The sequence below is a fragment of the Bombina bombina genome, chromosome 1, assembly GCF_027579735.1.
Source record: "Bombina bombina isolate aBomBom1 chromosome 1, aBomBom1.pri, whole genome shotgun sequence".
Taxonomy (NCBI): Eukaryota; Metazoa; Chordata; class Amphibia; order Anura; family Bombinatoridae; genus Bombina; species Bombina bombina.
The window spans coordinates 1097272622-1097281592 of NC_069499.1; the positions used below are offsets into that span (position 1 = coordinate 1097272622).

Here is an 8971-nt window from a genome sequence, read left to right on the forward strand (position 1 = left end):
ACCCTAGGCAACAAGCAGAACAGCAGGTGCCGCGTCCCTAGCAACAGCTAGAGCGGCATGGTGCAACATAGCCCCCCTCTCAAGGGTTCCCTCCGGGAACCAGAGTGGCCTCAAAGGATGAGCAGCATGGAATCTGGAGACCAAAGATGGAGCATGCGATCCGCCACAGAGTAACCCTTCCAATGTACCAGATACTGCAGTTGTCTGCGCCTGTATCTGGAGTCCAGGATCTTAGCAACCTCATATTCAGGGTCACCACGGACCAGGAGCGGAGGAAGAGGAGCTCGGAGACGGGTATATCTATTCTTGATGTAAGGCTTGAGTAGTGAGATGTGGAAGAGTGGGTGTATGCGCAGGGTTTTGGGCAAGGCCACTTTGTAGGCAACAGGAGACAGTCTTTTCAGGACTTTGTAAGGGCCGATAAACCTAGGCCCCAATTTGTGACAGGGTTGACATAGACAAATATGTCGAGTAGACTATACTACACTATATAAAATAGAAAAAATAATACATTTAAAAAATATATATAAAAATACTTATAAACTACCCTCCCTACAGCCAGCTGGGCACCGGAAATAATGCTGCAAACCCCATAGAAAGACCAGCAACGTACAGGGTACGTCACAGTTCCTTAAGGTGTTCAATTATGAAAATCTATTCACAACTAAAATATGTTCTGTTTGGCTGTAATGAAGAATTTTCATGTTTATAAAATTCATTATAAACTTACACACAATGATATGAGATTGTTAATTGGTACATACTGTATGTCATGAAGTACTGGTCAAAGGGAGATAAAATTGCCAAAAGAAAATGGTCTAATAATGGTAGGACTAGGTTTTATTATTGTACTGTTGCTTGTGTATAAATAAATGGGTTAAACACATTGTTAAAATCAGATTCATATCCGAAATGCCCTATGGGAGACAGCTGAACACATCTGGTAAGCCAATGAGAAGAGGCATATGTGTGTAACACTAGCCACCAATCACAAGCTACCTCCCAGTAGTGCAGTGCTGCTTCTGAGCCTACCTAGGTATGCTTTCCAATGAAGAATAACAAGAGAGCTAAGTAAATTTAATAACAGAAGCAAATTTGAAGAAAAAAAAGTCTCTTAAAATGGCATGCTCTGTCTAAAATATTTAACTTTAATTTTGACTTCTGCATCCCTTAAAGTGGGAAAAACCCTGAACACAACTTAATAAGCCAAACGTGTTTAATGTCTCATTCACCTTTTGCTTCTATGTAGAGCTGAGGATACCCTATAGTTTTTGCATGTTACTCAATCCAAGTGGAAAACACAATTTTTTGTTATGTTGTATTCACAATTTGAGTTAAACTGCAACAATTCTAATTTATTAGAATGCCATAGAAAATTCCTGTTTTAATAGTTTTAAAAACTCCCTCTTGATTTTAATATGTAGTGAGATTTTCCCCCCTCTTTTTTATATTAGTCAATATACTCTTTCAATCCTTTTACATTTAAAGTAGTGGCATAGATTGTGCTTGGCAGAGAAAAAAGGTTATTGCAGTACGTTTTAGTGTATGTTACAAGTAATCTAATTTTACTTTATTCCATACTATTGGGCCAATTTATTATAGTGCGGACGGACATGATACAATGTAGCGTATCATGTCTGCCGCACATCGATAAATGCCGACAGCATACGCTGTTGGTATTTATCATGGCACAAGCAGTTCTTGTGAACTGCTTGTGCAATGCCGCCCCCTGCAGATTCGTTGGCTAATCGGCCGCAAGCAGGGGAGTCAATCAGCCCGATTGTATAGGATCGGGCAGATTAATGTCCGCAGCCTCTGGGTAGGTGGGCATGTTATGGAGTAGCGGTATTTAGACTGCTGCTTTATAACTGCCGTCTCCGGCGAGCCTGACGGCTCGTGCGGAAACAGGGGCATCAAGCTCCATTCGGGGCTTGATAATTCGGCCCCATTAAATGGGCTTCAGATGATCACAGCATCAGCTCTACAGTGTAAATCAGTATGTTACCTTAAAGGGACAGTCTTCTCCAAAAATGTTATACTTTTACTTAATGCCTTTGCTATTTATTCCTCTGTTTTTCACAACCAACATTGTTGTATTCATATACTTTATAACCTTTAAACCTCTAAATTTCTGCATGTCTCTAAGCCACTACAGACCGCCTGTTATCTCAGTGCATTTTATAGCTTTTCACAGAAGACATTGCTAGTTCATGTGTGCCATATAGATAACATTGTGCTCACTCCTGTAGAGTTATTCATGAGTCAGAACTAACTGACTAAAATGCAAGTCTGTAAATAGCACTGAGATAAAGGTACAGTCTGAAGAGGCTTAGATACAAGGTAATCACAGAGGTAAAAAGTAAGTATATTAACATAAACATGTTGGTTATGCAAAACTGGGGAATGGGTAATTAAGAAATTATCTTTTTAAACAATACAGATTTTGTAGTAGACTGTCCCTTTAATCAGATCCAGAAATGCAAAAAACAAAACAAGAAAAACAATATCAAAAGCTACACTGAGGAGTTTGATCAACCAAAGGCTTTATCTAAAGGTACACAAACTATTCAAAAGAAAATAGTGAAATGTTAAAATCTAAGCAAAAATCTCATATTTTAATTAAAATGATTTTATTTAATAATATATCACCCCAGGTGAATCTGTCTATTAAAGAGTTTATATCCATAGCTTAGAGCTTATGTGCAGCTGTATGCTATGTATCTTGTGACATAATGACCATTTTCTTACCTCTGTCCTTCGGCTGTCTTCAGAATTATGCAGAAGATCTGCAGTACTGTCTGACTTGTTGTTTAATATATATTGCTCATTGTCACATCCTTATTTTAGACAATTTCCTCCCCTCCTACCTTCCCCCATTTACACATTTACATCTATGCACACTCAGACAGGAAATGTTAACTTGCAAGATTGATACAATGGAAAATTGTTTTTTTATTGCTTCTTTAAGATCTTAACCCCTTAGTGACCAGATCATTTTTCAATTTTCTTACCGTTAAGGACCAGGGCTGTTTTTACATTTCTGCAGTGTTTGTGTTTAGCTGTAATTTTCCTCTTACTCATTTACTGTACCCACACATATTATATACCGTTTTTCTCTCCATTAAATGGACTTTCTAAGGATACCATTATTTTCATCATATCATATAATTTACTATAAAAAAATTATAAAATATGATGAAAAATAAAAAAAAAACACATTTTATCTATTGTGCGATGCCTGCAATACCCTGAGAGCGGCTGGAAGCGATCACAATAATTTTCCCTGAGGACGTGCCAGGTATGTCTTTGGTGGTTAACAACCGCTTTTTGTAGCACGTTAAGGGGTTAAAGGACCACTAAATTCATCAGGATTGCATAAGTAACAGGTATATAATATAAAGACAATGTAATAACACTAACTCTGAATTTCAAATAAGCAGTAAAAATAATTTTCGTACAAATTTATGTTTTCCCCATTTGCCGGCCCCCTGTATCATGTGACAGCCATCAGCCAATCAGACTAGTATACATATACCCTATGAACTTGTGTACATTCTCAGTAGATGCTGGTGCCTGAAAAAGTGTGTATGTAAAAAGAACGTGCAAAATTTCATAATAAAAGTAAATTGAAAAGTCTTAAAACGACATGCTCTATCTGAATCATAAAAGTTTAATTTTGACTTTAGTGTCCCTTTTAATAGATGGTGTTAGCAATAGTTGCCTAAACTATGGCGTGTGGGTTTCATCCTCCCCTCCAGGGGTTTTCTGTATGGTCCTAGCACTACTGAGCAGAAAGCAGACATAAGTGTCTTGTTAATGCAAGAACAGTTCCTTGATTCTCATTGGGTAGTAAAACATTTAGGGCTAGATTACAATAAATAACCAGCCATCAGTAGCAAATTGAGGTAAAAAAATTAACCAGAGGTCAGATCTCTGGGTAATTTTTTAAAAGTGCCCCAATTGGCCCCAAATTAAAGTATTGTTTAATTTTTTATTTGTACTAGGCAGTTTTGGGGGACTAAAGTTGGCGGGTGTGGGGTGCTAGAAAAAAAACGCACTGAAAAGTGCCTTTACATTGCAGTCTATGGGAACTGTGTGTTCCCAGTAAATATATATGTATATGCTTATATACATATATATTTATGTGTTAATATGTGTACACATTAATGCATACATATATATGTATATCAGCATATACATATATATTTATATTTGCTGCCCATCGATGCTCAACTTACCCCTTTCGCTGCTACCATTGAAACCTATGGAAGCGCATTCGCATTGCACCTTACTTGTAATAGCTGGTATTACTAAGTTGAGCGCAAATATCTCTTTCACGGAAGCAATATTTTGCGCTCAATATGTAATTTGGCCCTTATATTATTACCAAATGCTGTACATTTAAGTAGTATAGACTGTTACTTTTATTTATCGATGTTTTATTTACAGTTTTAAATAAAATATTATAATTTAATCTATAGCATAAGTTTAAGTATAATGTAATGTAGCCCCAGGCCCATTCTACCATGTGATCTGCCCTCCATAGAAAAAAAAGTATTGGGGTTCCCTTATATAAGCCAACCCTTTGGCACACTTCAATAATATTAGTGGGAATAGCATAAGTGAAAACTTTAAAATGGTAAGAATTCTACAGCTCTTGAGACTTTACATTTTTAATGACCATATTGTGTGTTATGTGCATGGAGCTCCAAAAATGCTTGCATCAATACTGAGGAAGATGGCGGGAGTATAGTTTACCAGCAAGCTGATCTTGAGAAGAAAAATATTGCACTCTCTCTCTCTCTCTCTCTCTCTCTAGATAGATCTATATATATATATATGTATTTCACATGTATTAATCCAACAATATTATTAAACAGGTATTTAAATGTCATGGAGAGTCCATGCATGGGAAATTGCATTGGTTTGAAATACAGAAAGTTCTGAATGCTTCTTTACCACATGGAAGTGATGCAAAGCTCTTTCATCCAGCAATTATAACACAATCCATACATGTACTTACAGTCTTTTTAAAAGTGCTTTCTCAACAAGACTTAGGGCCTGATATTCTGAAGGTCACCAGGTCTGCCGAGAAATGCTTATTTCAGATTGCAAATCTTCCACCGGTCAAAATTAAAAAGTTATCTGACCCTTGCTGTACAAACAAGTGTCTTCCATAGGAAAGTATAGGGCTCGCCACCTCTGAACATTTGGAGCACATCGCCAGAGAATACAAATCTCAGCAATGTGGAGGGTGCATGATTTTAAAACAAGTTTACACAAAAAAAATAGACCTAGACTGGAGCGCAAAATCATAGCGCTATTGAGGGCTAACAATGTTTAATTAAAAACAATAGCACCCTTATTCTTGCTCTCATATAACAAGTTGAAAGTAAAATGTTATCGCTCGAGTCAAAGCCTCAAGGGGTCGATCCGATAAAAATCGTCGCCCGCAAAAGTCGGAGACGCCAATATTTGCGCGGGTTTGGTATCCTATATACGGCGTAACCTAGAAGTTACGCGCGTATATTTCTGCCGTCGCCCGTAGTTTTTTGGGCCATAGGCAGGTATACCAAACCCGCGCAGTTTGGTATCCAATATACAGCGTAAGGACTTATGTGGCGAAAATGGAGACATCTTACTCCATTTTCACCTCACCACAAAAAGCAGCCGTAAGAAGCCTTACGCTGACTATTGGAGCCCCGTAACTCCCTAAACTGGCTGCTAAAAAAACCTAACACCTAACGCATGCGCAATGTCTATCTCCCTGTCAACCGCGATCTGCTAAATAAAACCTAACACCTAACGCATGCGCAATGTCTATCTCCCTGTCAACCGCGATCTGCTAAATAAAACCTAACACCTAACGCATGCGCAATGTCTATCTCTCTGTCAACCGTGATCCCCTGCCGCAATCCCTAATAAAGTATTTAACCCCTAAACCGCCGCCATCTACATAAACTAACCCCCTACTGTGAGCCCCTAAAACCGCCACCATCTAACTGATCTATCCCCTAATGTGAACCCCTAAAACCGCCACCATCTAACTGATCTATCCCCTAATGTGAACCCCTTACACCGCCGCCATCTATATTAAAATTATTAACCCCTAATTTAATCTACCTACCCCGCCGCCAGCTATATTATCTATATTAACCCTAAGTATATTATAGTTAATATAGTTATTACATTATATATATTAACTATATTAACCCTAATTATATTAGGGTTAATATAGTTACTATAGTATTTATATAAACTATATTAACTCTATCTAACCCTAACACCCCTAACTAAATTCTTATTAAATAAATCTAATTCATATTATAAACTAAAATATTCCTATTTAAATCTAAATACTTACCTATAAAATAAACTCTAAGATAGCTACAATGTAATTAATAATTACATTGTAGCTATGTTAGGGTTTATATTTATTTTACAGGTAAATTGTTAATTATTTTAACTAGGTATAATAGCTATTAAATAGTTAACTATTTAATAGCTACCTAGTTAAAATAATTACCCAATTACCTGTAAAATAAATCCTAACCTAAGTTACAAATACACCTACACTATCAATAAATTAAATAAACTACAAATATCTATCTAAAAATACCATTAAATAAACTAAACTAAATTACAAAAACAAACAAACACTAAATTACAAAAAATAAAAAAAAGATTACAAGATTTTTAACCCCTTAACGACCAAGGACGTACACCACACGTCCTAAAAAAAAATACAGTTAATGACCGAGGACGTGTGGCATACGTCCTTGGTCTGGAAAGCAGCTGGAAGCGATCCTGCTCGCTTCCAGCTGCTTTCCGGTTATTGCAGTGATGCCTCGATATGGAGGCATCCTGCAATAACCCCCCTTGGCCATCCGATGCAGAGAGAGCCACTCTGTGGCCCTCTCTGCACCGGACATCGATGGCCGGTATCGTTGGTGGGAGCTTACGTGGGAGGCGGGTGGGCGGCCATCGATGCTCTGTATGGAGTGGAGGGGGGCGGGACCCACGGGGGCGCGCACGGGAGCGCACGCGTGCACGGGAGTTGGTGGGCGGGTGCGTGCACGGGGCGGGAGCGGGTGGGAACCGCTACACTACAGAAAAACATAAAGTTAAAAGTAAAAAAAAATAAGAAAGTTTAAATATTAAAAATATAATAATAGGGATCTGGAAGGGGTTGGGGGTTGGTCTTGGTGGGGGGGGGGAAGCTACACTACAGAAAAGGGCTTTTTTTTTAAAAAAAAGGCACATTTTTTGCAAAACTGGGTACTGGCAGACAGCTGCCAGTACCCAAGATGGCGCCCATTAAGGCAGAGGGGAAGGGTTAGAGAGCTGTTAGGTGGGGGATCAGTGAGGTTGGGGGTCTAAGGGGAGATCATACACATCAGCATATGTAAATATGCTTTTTTTTTTTTTTTTTTTTTTAAAAAGGGCCAAATACCTTTTATTTTAGTACTGGCAGAGTTTCTGCCAGTACTTAAGATGGCTGGGACAATTGTGGGGTGGGGGAGGGAAGAGAGCTGTTTGGGAGGGATCAGGGGGTCTGATGTTTCAGGTGGGAGGCTGAGCTCTACACTAAAGATAAAATTAACCCTGCAAGCTCCCTACAAGCTACATAATTAACCCCTTCACTGCTAGCCATAATACACGTGTGATGCGCAGCGGCATTTAGAGGCCTTCTAATTACCAAAAAGCAATGCCAAAGCCATATATGTCTGCTATTTCTGAACAAAGGGGATCCCAGAGAAGCATTTACAACCATTTGTGCCATAATTGCACAAGCTGTTTGTAAATAATTTCAGTGAGAAACCTAAAATTTAGAAAAATTTAACTTTTTTTTTAATTTGATCGCATTTGGCGGTGAAATGGTGGCATAAAATATACCAAAATTGGCCTAGATCAATACTTGGGGTTGTCTACTACACTACACTAAAGCTAAAACTATCCCAAAAAGCTCCCTACATGCTCCCTAATTAACCCCTTCACTGCTGGGCATAATACACGTGTGGTGCACAGTGGCATTTAGCGGCCTTCTAATTACCATAAAGCAACGCCAAAGTCATATATGTCTGCTATTTCTGAACAAAGGGGATCCCAGATAAGAATTTACAACAATTTATGCCATAATTGCACAAGCTGTTTGTAAATAATTTAAGTTAGAAACCAAAAGTTTGTGAAAAAATTTGTGAAAAGTGAACGATTTTTTGTATTTGATTGCATTTGGCGGTGAAATGGTGGCATGAAATATACCAAAATGGGCCTAGATCAATACTTTGGGTTGTCTACTAAAAAAAAATATATACATGTCAATGGATATTCAGAGATTCCTGAAAGATATCCGTGTTCTAATGTAACTAGCGCTAATTTTGAAAAGAAATGGTTTGGAAATAGCAAAGTGCTACTTGTATTTATGGCCCTATAGTTTACAAAAAAAGCAAAGAACATGTAAACATTGGGTATTTCTAAATTCAGGACAAAATTTAGAAACTATTTAGCATGGGTGTTTTTTTGTGGTTGTAGATGTGTAACAGATTTTGGGGGTCAAAGTTAGAAAAGTGTGTTTTTTTCCATTTTTTCCTAATATTTTATATATTTTTTTATAGTAAATTATAAGATATGATGAAAATAATGGTATCTTTAGAAAGTCCATTTAATGGCGAGAAAAACGGTATATAATATGTGTGGGTACAGTAAATGAGTAAGAGGAAAATTACAGCTAAACACAAACACCTCAAAAATGTAAAAATAGCCTTGGTCCCAAACGGACAGAAAATGGAAAAGTGCTGTGGTCATTAAGGGGTTAACCTAATTACACCTATTCTAAGCCCCCTAATAAAATAATAAAGCCCCCCAAAATAAAAAAATTCCCTACCCTATTCTAAATTAAAAAAAGTTCAAAGCTCTTTTACCTTACCAGCCCTTAAAAGGGCCTAATTAAAATATTCCTATTTAAATCTAA

The 8971-nt window shown here is 37.6% G+C and overlaps 1 protein-coding gene across 1 annotated transcript in view; it reads right to left on the bottom strand.

Moving 5' to 3' along the window:
- The window catches only part of LOC128642330 (CMP-N-acetylneuraminate-beta-galactosamide-alpha-2,3-sialyltransferase 2), a 334854-nt gene extending 332074 nt beyond the window's left edge, over window positions 1-2780 (bottom strand). Inside the window, exon 1 of the mRNA XM_053695242.1 lies at window positions 2749-2780. The gene's annotated coding sequence lies outside the window, so the exon portion shown is untranslated. The remainder of the gene's footprint in view (window positions 1-2748) is intronic.
- Window positions 2781-8971: the final 6191 nt, after the last annotated feature.